A 14,634-nucleotide genomic window follows, 5' to 3' on the forward strand; every position below is an offset into this window, starting at 1 on the left:
AGTCGCGTTAGTCTCTTCGAGAGAAATCGGCATGTTGACTGTGGTATAAATTAATGAAGCAACTTCTGTATTGCATCAGCAGTAGAGCAACAAGGACGCCAGCACATTTTGTTAGTGTGGTTTGCCTGCATCAGTGGTAGGTATGCACTCAGGATCAAACTAATTGTTCTCCTTTGATTGACAGGTACTTAAACAATTGTTCTGTTCAGTGGTTTTCAATGTCACCCCCATTTCCTTTAGATAGACAACCACTTATTCTAAATTCCCCCCGTCCCTTCCCTCCCCAACCCTCCTCCCACCTTCACTGCTACAGGTACACTTTAAAGTCTGAGTTATTGGAATCAGCCCTCATGTCGCTCTTATCTTTCTGATTGACTACTTAATGAAACTGATCAATTAATTAACCTCTTACCCACTAGTAAACGCCCTCCTCTTCCTGTCCCCTCCCCTCCCTCAGAAAAAAAGCGGGAAGTCTCAATTCCATCAGCATAATGCAACATAACATGGCTACCTATACTAATCTAATAAAAAGAAGTACACCCTTCCCTTAACTGTTGTACCACTGACACCACACTGATATAAAAAATGCATGCGAATTAATTAATGCGATATTCTTCACAGGTATGAGGTTGTTTCTCCAATTCACAGCATCCTATTGGTCAGTGAAATGGATGGAATATAGTTTGAACAAAAGATTGGTAATAAAAAACACATCCTGCCACTCAAGCTTGACGCTGACGCGGCCGTCAGCTGCCAATCCACGCACAGATGTCTGTTCAGGTCCTGTCAAACATGAGGTGATGGCATCGCTTTCAGACTTGACACCTGAGAAATTCCTCTCGAAATACGTGATCACCTAGGCACCATTTCTGACGCGACCGGATGGGAGTGAAAACTTATTTGAAGAGGGCAGACACTCCAAGGGCGCGCACTCGTCGACGCCACTGCGAGACACCACCAGACGCGAGCTAGCGCGAGCCATCCTTCTCAAGCCACTGCTGCCTACAGTGAGCAGGTTAAAGTTGGGTCTATATTCGGGTATACAGTTAGAGTTCTTCGAGTGTTATACTGACGTCACAGAACTCCAAGGTGTGCTCACGCCTTCCCATTACGTGAGATGGCTGTGGGCAGCACGTGTGTTCACCGTTACTGTTGCGATACCTGCGAATACTGACGTCTCAGAATAGCACAGTGTGCATTGTTCGTAGCGATCCTAACAGGGCATGCGAGTTGCGTCAAGCAGTGCACACTTACCCAGTGTGACTGATGGATAGCGCGAAATGTTCGTCCTTCTATCAATACACGTCTCAGAAATGTTAAACGTCCTCACTGCTAAAAGTCTGTGCACGCTCGCGAAAACACCATTAATCATAAAAGCACACTAAGTACAGACAGGAGGAAACCAGAACAATGATGCAAACAGAAATCGAAGCACTGTCTTACAGAAGACAAAACAGGGCCAGAATTTTCAGTATCCTACAGCTACAGGTCTGGAGATATCCTAATATCACAGTGGCGAATGAGTGACGGCATACCCACCAGAGATGCATGGTCTGCTTTAACTTCGAACACTTGGTTTCTCAGTACTTTCCACCTTGTTCGAATCAGTTTATTGACGCTCCTGTGTCCCGGCACGAAGGATATCTTGTGAATGAATAGAGCATTATGATTGTATTTTGTATTAAACCCTGTAAAGTGGTCTACAGATCGTCAAATGCAGAAAGACCTTTACTCAATTACACTGCTCTCCTACTGAGGACAGGAGCTTGAAAATTACAGCGCAAAACAGATTTCCAACCCAGCAATATACCACTGCGTACTGTGTCGATGTATTAAACAAACAATCTGTATCCTGCACAATACAAAATCAGCCCTTTTACATCATTCATACATATATGGCGAAGACAGACATCACTGTGTACGCTCCTCGCAGCACTAGATATTTCCCTACGAGGTCGACTGTTGTCCACCCCCGACAGGTGACGAGAGCGCCCTCTGCCGACCAAATTCACTCTCAGAACCGTTCTACGAATTCGGGCTTGTTCCCCCTGGGCACAAACGCGTTACTGTTTCTGGTCCGAAACTGCTTCCTTCCTTGCTTGCTTTTCTACAGCCATCACCAGACTCTGGAATTACAAGAAAACATGTACTTCCGCATGGTTTACCATAATATTATACCATTTTTGCGATACTTCTCGATATCAAGCACACAGCAGTGCAACAACGTCTGCGAAGACATTTACGCAGAAGATCGAAAAAGATAGAGAAAACTGATATTTCCACTCGCTAATAGTGATGTCAGTGATATAGCAGATTCCAAATCTTCCCTATAATTTAAAAGGTCAACTAAGGTGTTCCTCATTTCTAGACAACTGGCAAACGTGTCTTCCACATGCACACATCTCTCAACTAAATGAAGGTGTGAAATGTGCAGAAGCAGTCAACCGAACAGTATACACGGAAGGGAATAACAGTCCAGGGCAAACACAACTCCATATTCAATTTTCTCAAATTTCCCCTCGATCAAGAAAGCTATCCAACACATACTAAGTATTAGTTCGCTACTTAGTCGTACAGAGGACAACACGGTTATGTCATCTACATTCCTACACTCCAATAGACCTCTCCATTTGGACAGCTCCCCGCACAGGTCACCGGCGCTGCACGCCGAGCACGCACAGGCAGAATCATCATCCTAACGTATCGGTCACATATATATTTTATCCCTGTACTTACAACTAAATGTTACGATCGTGGTCTCAGTTGAACGAAATTCGACAATGAGCTAAGTATCGGAAATACACCCAGTTGACGGCTGTGGCTCAGGAAATATAAGTATCAGTACCATTATTATGACTTGACATACTCTTCCCTGTGCTGTCACAGTACTCGCGGTCAAATCCATACCTTTCTTACGAATGGACATAGTCATTTCCTTTGCACATTTGGAACACAGAAACATGCTTTATAAGCCTAATACTCATGGCGAACCTATCACACATCCCCTACTACTAAGTATAGTACTTTGTCAGTAACTGATCGCTGGCAATACGAAATAATACTGACCGAAAATCAACAATGGGTGGACATGTCTCATAAGTTTTTCTTGCGAGTGTTAAATCCGTGTCATAGAAAGAGAGGTGAAATCGTCATACAAACCGCCAGATGTTAAAACATCCCAATCCCAAGAACTACTGTATGTTACTGTCACAAGCGGTCTTGGTTCTACATGTGCTTACAAGTATCCATGTTAAAAGCTATGTCAGCTTACCAGTGGGTTTACCATAGCCGTGTTAGTCTCTCGGAGATACGTCGGCATGGTACCTGTTCAATCACAATGCTATTTCTGTGTCGCCTCGTCAATGAGAGGATGCGAATCTTACGATAAACAGGCACAGTCCATCGGATACAAACCACTGGACTCCCAGAAGACGTAAAATATACTGACTGCAATCACGATAGTCTCTTGGAGAGATGTTGGCATAGAGCCTGTAGTTTTCAATCGAGATGCAATTTCTGTGTTGTACATCAGTGTGAGGTTGCAAGAGTGCAGTAAATTGGCCATGGTACATCGGCTGTAAGCTACTCCCAGGAGGGGTTCTATGCGGTTAGTGTAAGAGGATTAGTCTCTTGGAGAGAAGTCGGCATGGAGGCCTAGGTATTAAATTGCGACACAATTTCAGCGTCGCAACGTCAATGTGAAGGTGCAAGAGTTGGAGTAATAGGGCAGAGGTGCATCGGGTATAAACTACTGGACTCCTAGAAGAGGTTTCATGTGGTGCTGCTGTCATATTAGTTGCTTGGAGAGAAGTCGTTATGGAGCCTGTAGTATACAATTGCGATGCAGTTTCTGCACCGTCAATCTGTTGGTCAGAGGGTTACAATCAGCCATGCGCGGCTTGCAGTCATGACGTTTATTGCTCGTCGTCTTGTTTTTATGGTTCTGTCGCCTCGTTTTTCTTTTAATTCGATTTACTTGCGTCACTAGATTGCTGGTTTGCTTGTCTGCGATTGGCAGCAGCAGCGCTTATCGATAAGTGACTGCCGTTATATCACTGGAGCGATCGCTGGTATTTCCGGGTTGTTGTGTGTTTGGAGTTCAGTCGGGACAGAGCGCCAGTGAGGTGCAGACAGCCAGTACTCGCCGACCGCTGGCGACACACATGTACTGTCTGACAGAAGGAGACTGGAGCGGTAACGACATTTGGCTGGTAGTTCTCGTCGATTCATTGGGCGACGTGTATTTGGTCTTTTGACCGATTCTGGAACTCGTCAGTTGGTCATCTAGCCAAACGTGGGTCGGTTCCTTCCTTGTCCAGAGATTTCTGGACGCCAATGGGCAAGAGTTCCCTCTGCAGTGGTGGGTCCGGGGCAGTGTGCCCAGGTCTCCGTGTCTCTGAGATCGGAACGGACATCGAGTTGAGTCGGGTTGGAGCTTCAGTTAGATCCAGACAACCATGACTCCCCTCACCGCTGCCGACACACATAACTTAAGTGGGGACGACCTTGGTTTGTTGTTCGGTCGGTCGTTTCATAGGACGATGTGTATTTGGTCGCCAATCGCTTATGGAAACTCTGTGTGTGTCAACTTGTGATTCGTCCTTGTTATTCCACAGTGACAGGTCTTAGGACTGCCAGAGTTCTTGGTGCAAGTGTCTACGTGGAACTGTGTGCAGCTTGTGTGATTTCCACTGAGCATTTATGAATGCTGTCTGTGTACTAGAGTAGGCAGTTCGTCAGTTGCGACGGAGCAGCGAAGATGTCTTGGCGGTGTGAGGTCAGGCTGCGGTTCCTGGCGGCGTGCACTCGCGGTCGGCTATAAGGGAATTAATTAGGTTGTTGGGTGGTTCTTGAGCCGTCCTTGAGGCTCATGCAATAGTCCAGCATCTGCCTAATGGCGTGGCAACCCCCGAAGGTGGCATTAGTCTCTTGAAGGGTTTCCAGGAGGGATCCTGTAGTACGGAATCGTGAAGTAATTTCTGTGTCGCATGGTGAACGTGGGACTGCAAGGGTTACAGTAAATGGGCAGTGGCCCACCTGATACAAGTTCTTGGACACCCAGGAGAGGTTCCATGCGGTGGCTGTAGCCATGCCAGTATTTTAGATATACACTAGCAGAATGACTCCAACAATGTCCTCGAGACTTGTGCAATAGCACACCACCTTCCTAATGGTGAGAGAGCTCCTGAGGGCGGCATCAGGCTCTTCAAGAGAACTCGGCAGGAACACCATAGGGTGCATTCGCGAAGAGATTTCTTTGTCACACGGTGAATGTGAGGGTCCGAGGGTTACAGTAAACAGACAGTGGTTACAAGCAGCTGGACTCACAGGAGAGGTTCGGTGCAGAGATCATAGCAGCGCCCCAATCTTAGATCTACACAACCAGAATGACTCTGAGAATGTCCATGAGGCTTATGCAGTATCGCAGCACAAACCTAATGCCAAGACAGCTCTTGACGGCAGCATTAGTCTCTTGGAGAGAAACCAGCAGGGAGCCTTTAATGCGCAATCACAATGCAATTTTTGTGTCGCATCGTAAATGTGAGAGTGCGATGGTTACAATAAAGAGGCAGGGTCCATCAGTTAAAAGCTGCTGGACTCAGAGGAGAGGTTCCTTGTGGTGACCATAGCGGTGCCAAAACCAGACATGTACATTAGCAGAATACCTCTGATAAATCTCTTGGAGAAAAGTCGGCATGGAGCCTGTAGTAGGGAATCGTGATGCATTTGCTGTAAATGGGCAGTGTTGCATCGGATACAAGTACTGGACTCCCAGGAGACGTTCCATATGGTCAACATAGCCGCGCCAGTCTCATAGATTTACACTAGCAGAATAACTCAGACAATGTTCACGAGGCTTAAGTGAAGGTTAGAAGAGAAGGTACTTCGTCTGGTCTTTTTATATTAAATCATAATTGTGGGTAGGACGCTTGTTGGCTTCCACGACTTCCAACAGGTTAAGCTTATGGCTTTCTTTTGCTGAGTGGAGCATTTTGGGCTTTGGCTGATTGTTGTGGCCCGCACTCAGTTCACGCTCAGCAAAGGTGGAGTCAAAGTTCTTCGACACCCAGCAGCGTTCATGCCCAGACAAACGAGACGATATGTTTCTGCTTGGTTGACTAGCATAAAACTTAAGACAATAAGGCACAGAAATTTTGTGTACACCACTCTTATGATTTACTCCATTTATATTTATTTACTGTTTAATTTTTTTTATTGAATTGCCGCTCCACTGTGAAAGATGACTCTACTCCGCTTTCGTGTCTCTCTCCCTCGATTAGTAACATCGTTTTCGATGTTGTTCACGAATATTCTACCTCCTTTGACGACGACTGTCAGTTAAATTGTGATTAAGGCCTTTGAAGACGAAATTAAACTAATTCTGTAGAACATACACAGTTTGCTTTTTAGCTGCATTTCTAGAAAGCTCTTTTTCCTTGTGTAATCCTTTACTATTATGTTTTCGTCGTCCTTTTTCATGTTCTACTTCCTAGAGAGGGAAGCTGGTGCTCTTCTTCACAGTTCAACATACAGCCACCCAGCATGTCCGCCTGTTAGCACATCGTCAGCCGTGTTTCGTCCATGTTTATCTACTGATCATGGCCACCAGCCAGCACGCTTTCCATTGCTTTAAGCATCCGACTCAGTTCAAGTTGACCCTCAGCGACTACCGCTAAGCCGCCGGTGAACCGAGGCATGGTGATTTTCTGTCCGTGACAGACAACTGCCTCATCAAGATAATGCTTCATTTCCCTCACTGCCTCTTCAGCGTTCATTTTGAAAGTCGGTGGTTATAATGAGCACCCCTGCCTCATTACTTTCCTAATTTTAACCTTTCTTTCACCTTAGGACAATGGAGTAGCATTCTGTCACTGTATTTGATATCACATTGCCTGCAAAAAATGATACATTTCATCCCATTGTACATTATCAAGTGTCTCCTCAAAATCTATGAATACATTGCATGATTTCCTGTTTCCTTTCCTACATCTGGCAAGCATTGAAGTTGTTTCTCGCGAGTACCACTGCTGATCCTAAAACCAAACTTCTCCTCCTCTTTTTATCCACTTTTATTTCTCCTTTCATTCTTCCATAAAGTAGGCATCGTTTTGATTATCTTTGATACAAATGTTACTTGACTGACTCTCCAGCAATTTTCCCGTCTGTTCGCTCTTACTTATATTGTTTGCATAAGCTGATGGAACTTCCCCAGTTTCATTAATTTAATCAATGAGCTTGTATAGTTATCATTCTGGTGTTTTTCCACATTTCGCAAATAAGTGTCGGATCTTCCATGTTACCTTATTGCCCTGAGTCCTTGTTTTCAAGTGGCCTAATTTCTTCAGGGCAATTATTAAGCTTATCCAGGGATTGCCTCCATCTCTTTCCCTTACTTCCTACTTCCATTGCCCAATTAGTTTTTGTCTATAATTATTGTCCTCCTTGCTCCGTGTTGTTTATTTGTCTGCGTACAGCAGCTACGTTATCTGTTTCGATTTTGGATCTATTACGTGGTATCAATTTTCCTCCAGCCATTCTTCTTCAATTTCTGTACATTCCCGGATAATTTTGTGACCTAGTTTGCCGCAGTTCCTTCAATTTTTTTTTTTAAATTTTCGTTGCAGTATTACTAATTCCAGTACGTCATCTGTCTGCAACTGCCTCTTTACAGCGATTTTGAGTTCTCATACTTTTTCAGCTTTATTACGTAATTTTTAATGGTATTCCACCCATTTTCGACACCAATGTCTCGTTAGGGCGTCATTATTTCTTTTGTCACATGTTCCTGCAAGACAATCTGAGTTTTGAGTTCCTTGAACTGATGTACCTTTTTTCTTTAACTTAATAAATTACAACTCGCATTTTATAAGTACTAGATTATGGTCACTATAATCTCACTAAGTCGATGTCTGTTGGAGTCTTAACCTAATTCCTAATCCTTGTTTTACGACAACATACCAGACATACAGCTGCTCAGGCATAAGAGAGCCATTCGCAACCGCGTCGTAGAATCGACTGAATGTGTACAACGTTTACTGCACCTGGAAACATGCGTTGCACACTGAAAACCGGTACAACCAATGGTTCAAATGGCTCTGAGCACTATGGGACTTAATATCTGAGGTCATCAGTCCCCTAGAACTTTACTTTAACCTAACTAACCTAAGGGCATCACACACATCCACGCGCGAGGGAGGATTCTAACCTGCGACCGTAGCGGTCGCGCGGTTCCAGACTGGTACCTAGAACCGCTCGGCCACTTCGGCCGGCACGGTACAACAATGCACCAACAACAGGAGATACCGAAATTCAGAAAAACAAGTTATCGAACACAATTAGTAAAAACGGAAAACAACGAAAAGCAGAATCCCATTGCAGCCACCTATCGGTAAAGGAACAGAATCACCAGCAAAGAGAATTATCAAATGTAACAGAAGGGAAGTCATGAATCAGCAGAATCAAGAACTCGTAACACAAACACTGAGACAGTGTACACAGCAAAATAGCCATGAAGGGTTTAAATGTGCACTCCACCTAGCCAGGCTGGAAGAATCTTCAAACCTATTAACAGCGCTGAGACATCGAGTAAGAGCAAACAGCCGATGGTTTCCCATACCCGACGCTGCAGACTGTATTCACCTGGGATCGAAGAACCCGCCTAGCGACCCTGAGCTGCTGGAGAACTTAATGCTTAATGGTTTCTGTAGAATGAATATAGAATACGATAGTGAGAAGTTGTATGAGGAGTTTATCATATCGCATGGTAGAGTAGGATTTGAGTTGCAGCAACTATGGCCACATTGCTGTCCTCATATATATTATCCATAGACGGACACAAGTTGTCTAAAAATAGCGCAGCTACACTGCGCGAGGAGTAAGACCGTCACGTATGAAATTTGCAAAGTAAGTGAGGAAAAGCAATTCGGCATCCCATGCTTCCAGTAACAACACACGAGAAGCAGAAAAATACCTGGAATCGCGGTCTCAACTCAGGTCATGACACGCGGATAGAAACCTATGACAGTCATTGTGTTATTCAATAAGAAAATCGCAGCAGTAGAAATAGCGCAGTACTGTAATGAACACATGACTTGTGTCGAGGTTCTGGTAGCACAGGAAGTTTGATTCTTGTCTCAATGTATTTCCAGCTCTATGGGACCATACATGAGTACGTAGAGCAATTCAAAGACATCAGTCACCTTGACGAAAGCAAACCATTCATCTATACTATGGACGCGACCGCTACGTCACCAATACGGATCAGCTCAGTGAAGGGTAGAACAGGCATTATACTACGGGAAGCCATAATGGAATTAAATACGGAAGTGGCGAACAGAAGTGGAAGTCCGCCCACATATGAACGGAGGGCTGGTTCGCAGTCCAATATAGACGGCACAGCAGTTAACAAGCATGCGGTCGCAAAGATCAGAAGCTGGGAAGCTGAAAATGGCCTCACCACGAGGGACGACACCATTATTATTTTCACTGTTGACACCTGAAAAAAAAATGAACTCAGTAATGATGACGCGTTAAATACCTTTTTTACTCGCTACTACATAACGAAAGCCGATTGGAACCGCTGTCTGTACGAGGTGGAAATAGATGACAACGTAGAGGAGAAAGCCCAAGAATTCGTCACTGCAGTACAAGAGGCCATGAAAGGTACATTACCAGCAATAAGAAAAACGGGGTGGAGTTCACAAGTACGATGTAACGAGGATCTCGAAAGATAGGGGACAGAAGTCAGAAGCGCAACAACTTTCTACCATAAGGGCCGCACTCCGGAAGAAAAAAACTTGATCCATGGAGCCAGCCTTACAGAATAGTCTGCTAAAAGATAAACTCTCCATCAATGTTATCAAATTTAAACCGAGCAGACGGCAGCACGACAAAAAACTGTCGCCATTCCGCATAGTTACTGATTGACGCTCTGTTTCCAGGCGATACTGCAGAGGACGAATTTGATGAACACAGAGAAATGCGGAACGAAAGTAGGAAAGCATACTGTGGAGATGGGACAGTGTGTCCACTATCAGAAGATGAGGTAAGAAAAAAATAATGAAACTGAAAAGAGGTAAGTCATCTGACATTGACGGCATCACTGCTGAAGTAGTACAGGTTCTTCATTCGCACATTACTTTATATATACGCCAACTCTACGAGTGTTTACTGCTGGGAAGAATACCAGATACATGAAAGAAAGCAAATGTGATACTCTTGAAAAATGTTAAGACAAGAATCCCCTAGCTTTTAAATCCCACAGACCTATGTGCCTTCTCGAAACCATAGAGAAGTTCTGGAGAAGCTGCTATGCGGTAGGCTATAAGAGAAAAGACTTCTTTATGAAATGAATTCGGAATAGTATGATTTTAGAAGCGGGAAGTCGCCGGAAGACGCTGTAAAGGAGGCGATAATACCTATGAAAAACGCTCCGCATAAATATGTCGCAGTCACAATGGTAGACATCGGCGGTGCTTTCGATCATTTATGGTGGCCAGCACGTTTTGGCCGCCTGAAGAACCCGCACTGCCCACGAACGTTACACAGCTGCTTTAAGAACTACCGTGAAAACAGAGGAGCAACACTGCCGCGCCCTAAGAGACCCTAATAAATGATTTCAAAAGGCTCCCGACAGGGCTCCACAAGCAGCCTTGTTTTCTAGGACCTAGCCCTCGACGCTGAATTAGGAAAGCTACAGGACAATGAAGAGGTCTTAGGAGCAGTGGCCTATGCAGGCAGCCTGAAGATTTTTGCGAAGGAAGCTCAGAGGCAACATGGAACATGGAGGTAATATAACCATTCAAGAATTACACCGGTGGTGCCAAAGAGTCAAAATGTCTGTTGCGCCTAAAGAGACCATGCACATGCTGTTAAAAGGGGATCTTCTAAGATGCTCAATCATCAAATTAAGCGGCAGGTCCACAAAGAAAAGTTCGTCTCTCCAGATACTTGGACGTCTTCCTGGACGAAAGACAAAACTATGGTGCACCGATCAAAGAAATGAGGGAGAGAGCCAGGAACATTATGAACAAATTTATTAGTCTTGCCAATTACAAATATAAACTGCCCATGCAAACAATAAGAACGTATCATAAAGCTGTCTCAACTGCGATAGTGGGATGCTGTCCAAGTGCTTGGAGCCACAGACGTTTGGTCGTAACACCGGCACGGATAGTTAACAGGGTGCAGCGTGGAATACTTCGGCTGACGGGGGCTTTTGGCACTGTGTCAGTTGAGCCGTTGCAAGTATTAGTTGGATCACGTCCACTAGTTCTCCAGATACGGAAAAATATGACGATGTATTAGTTGACGAAAGAACAATATAAGTACCATAAACTGCTGAATTTAATAGTAGTAAGGGCCACAAGTACGCAGGAAATTCAGCATCAGATCTCAACCTGTGGCAGAAACGTTAAGATAATAACCAGACAACGAGTTGCACCTATGGTTTTTTTTGCCAAAGGTAACTGGAGACTGGGATTGAAGCACCCGAGTCCCTCATGAGGCCAGACACACTGCTTCACTGGTCATCGGCCCTACGGCGCAAACTGGCATCGAACTGGTGGACGCCAGACCTCCCGGTGTGCCTGTGGTGAAGAACACGCTGTCTGGGGACGTCTGTTGTATGCCGATGTAGCTGATTTTGCTCGGCAGAAAACTGAATCGGAACGAAAAAATCGATGTCTAGGAGATACGGCGGTCCAAAACAGAATGGCAAATGTCGATCAAGATTGTTGACACTATTTCGAGAAAGGCTTGCGTGGCACTTTATCACATCAGCCACCCCCGTCTACTGCACTACGAGAGCTTGTGACGACAGATGAAGGAGCAAGGCGGCGAAGGCAGCTGGGATCAACAGCTGCGGTAGAAGAATTGCCAGTGCAGTAGGCGCAGCCATCCTAAAGATACCAGAGAGACACGCGGCCGTGGGCCGTGTCTCGCCGCTCAACGAACCAGAACAGGATTGATGTGGGCCGGCACGTCTGCACGCTCATCACCGGCAACAGCGACGCTCCCTTGGAGAAGGGGGATTCTTCTCTGCAACCAGGGAGTCTACAGACGACGGAAGAGGCGAATGCGAGCACAACGCCCTCCAGGCGCCCAAGGAACCGGCAGGGCACGTCTACGGTGAGGGGAGAGATGGAGCGCACTGTGGAATGTGATGGACAAAAACTGGAGTCATCTTACCAGCAGTACACGTGGATTTCGCAATTAGAGTAGTTTTATTGATAACAGAAGTACTTTTTAATAGCTTTTTAATTTTTGATAATGATGGACGCTGAAGAAATGAATTAAAATTTGTGCTCCATCTGGGACTTGGACCCAGGTCTCTGACGGAATTAAATTTCCCTTTATACGTATGAGTCTGAACTTTATCTTCTGTAATGAATTCCATCAGCTCAATGGATCACCTTAACCTGAGATACAAGCAAGATTACCGCACTACCTACACAGCTGGTGTTTTATTCCAGTACTGTAGAGCATCGGCAGTAGTGACGTTTTAAGAAGAGGAAAATGGGCTGAAGGTGTGAACTGAAGTTTGTGTTAGGGATGTCATTGGACTGTGGTAGTCCACGTACCTGTGTTAGGTCTACAATGCTGTAATGCTTTGCGCAGTTATGTACTAAGAAAGTGACCTGGGTTCAGGTCCTTGCTATAGCACAAACTTTAATTCATTTTTTCAGCTTCCATCACTATTGAAGATAAATTTTTCTTGACAGTTAAGAGTCTCGACTTTAATTCCACTAGTTTTTTTATTATAATTATTTTTTGTAGTACTACTATTAGTAGCGTTAATAGTAGAAAAAGTTATGATAATGGGAGGTAGTATTGTATAGGATAAAATAATTTCTATAACAGCCTGTGTTTAAATTGTGGCGACAGGCTACAATGGAATGGAGTAAACAAATAAATTTACGAAAATATAGTTAGTTCATGAAGCATTATCAACGTCTGACTCATAAACATCACAGAATTCTGAAAAACTACCACTGTCTTCTCTTATTCGACTCTCTCATCCGACTTTCACTGACGACCAACTTCCAGTGCGACATAACTTTTAAATTCCCATCCCGATCGATATTTTTTATGAACTCACAAATGTGATCGTACACTTCTTCGATATCACTGTCATCTGCATCGGTCGTTGGCATGTTCATATATAGACCTGTAGGTCAGCGGGATTTCCATTCAATCTCATCAGTAACGCACTTCCTTTTTCCTGCGGTAACGCTTTGCCCTTCTGCCAGTTTGTTTGTTCATTCTTGTTCCTGTTACTGCTCTACAGTTATCTGACCCACTCCAAATATCCCCTTCTTCTGGCGATAGTGTCTCACTAACGGCTGAAATATCAAACTGCATCGTCCCAAACCTACCTTTTGATTTTGTAGGATTCCGCAATGCGTCATCCTTCTAATATTCCACGTGACCATACTAAGTCATTATCTCATCATTCCTCCCCTTTAGAAACTAACTGGACATAACTCGTGGGACTATTTTACCTCCGAACATTTTTCCTCAAGATAAAGCCATTACGATACTTTTAACAGAGAACAGGATGCACTAGCGAAATGTGATGTGGTGATTTCCGTTTGCCTTCCACGTCACAATACCGCGGTCGTCCTGCCCATCTGCAGGTGCAGTCGTTGCTGCCGCACCAGTCTCGTTGGTTCGAACCAACCGCGAATACCGGAGGACCTTGCCCCCACCCCAGAACGAAGCTTCTCTGCGGATCGACTCTAACAAACAGGGATACTGCGTGCTCTCTGTGAGCCGTGTTGTTGATGGCGTGATCTCATTCACGACTAACAGTTTTGCAGTCTTCACTGTCAACTCTCGTAAGAAGCGCTTACAGAGATTCCTGTAGAATAAAAGTTTCTTAAGCAGGTATATAATTCCTCATACCTCCTTTAACCTGGTATGTGGCAGCCACATAATGACTTTCAGGTAGGTCAGCCTCTCCGGTCTACAGCTACACTCAATAGGGCAACGTGCTGTTAGCTGCATCATAGCGCAACTTACTGCTGTCCACACGCTGCAGCTGTGAGATATGGAGAACTCTGTAAATAAGATAACATTTTTTCTGTCATTATTCATCCGTGTTAATTTAAAACGACAAGAAATGAATAACTGTTAGTGTAGCGTCAGCTTGGTGTTCAGTCTAGAAGCGGCATAAGGTCAGACTGCACAAGTAAGGTTGCGGTCTCTGTGGCACCGACATCGGTGAGTTCCGCCCACGTCCGACATCGTCCGAAGTCAGTCAAATCAGTGAGCCATTATGTTTGCGGTCACAATGTAGCCGATCTCATCGCCCCATCACTTTGTTTCTTCGGTCATAATGACTGACAGGACACAAAAATTTGACTCTGGGAATTGGTAAGTTTAGTGGCATCCTGAGAATGAAAAATATCATAATCGCAATACAGCTCACAATCTTATGGACTGAAATCGCATGTTCATTCGAAATCACGAAACGCAAAATATCTAGCGGAAATTTTAGCTGTGGATTATAATGTCGAACAATAATTTGTTCAAGTGTCAAGGATGATGTAACTTATGATTAGAGTTGCTATAGTAGATCTTTTTGGGTTGTGGTAGGTGGACATCAGCTGGCTACAAGTCATTCTTTTTACG

This window comes from Schistocerca gregaria, chromosome 6, assembly GCF_023897955.1.
Source record: "Schistocerca gregaria isolate iqSchGreg1 chromosome 6, iqSchGreg1.2, whole genome shotgun sequence".
Taxonomy (NCBI): Eukaryota; Metazoa; Arthropoda; class Insecta; order Orthoptera; family Acrididae; genus Schistocerca; species Schistocerca gregaria.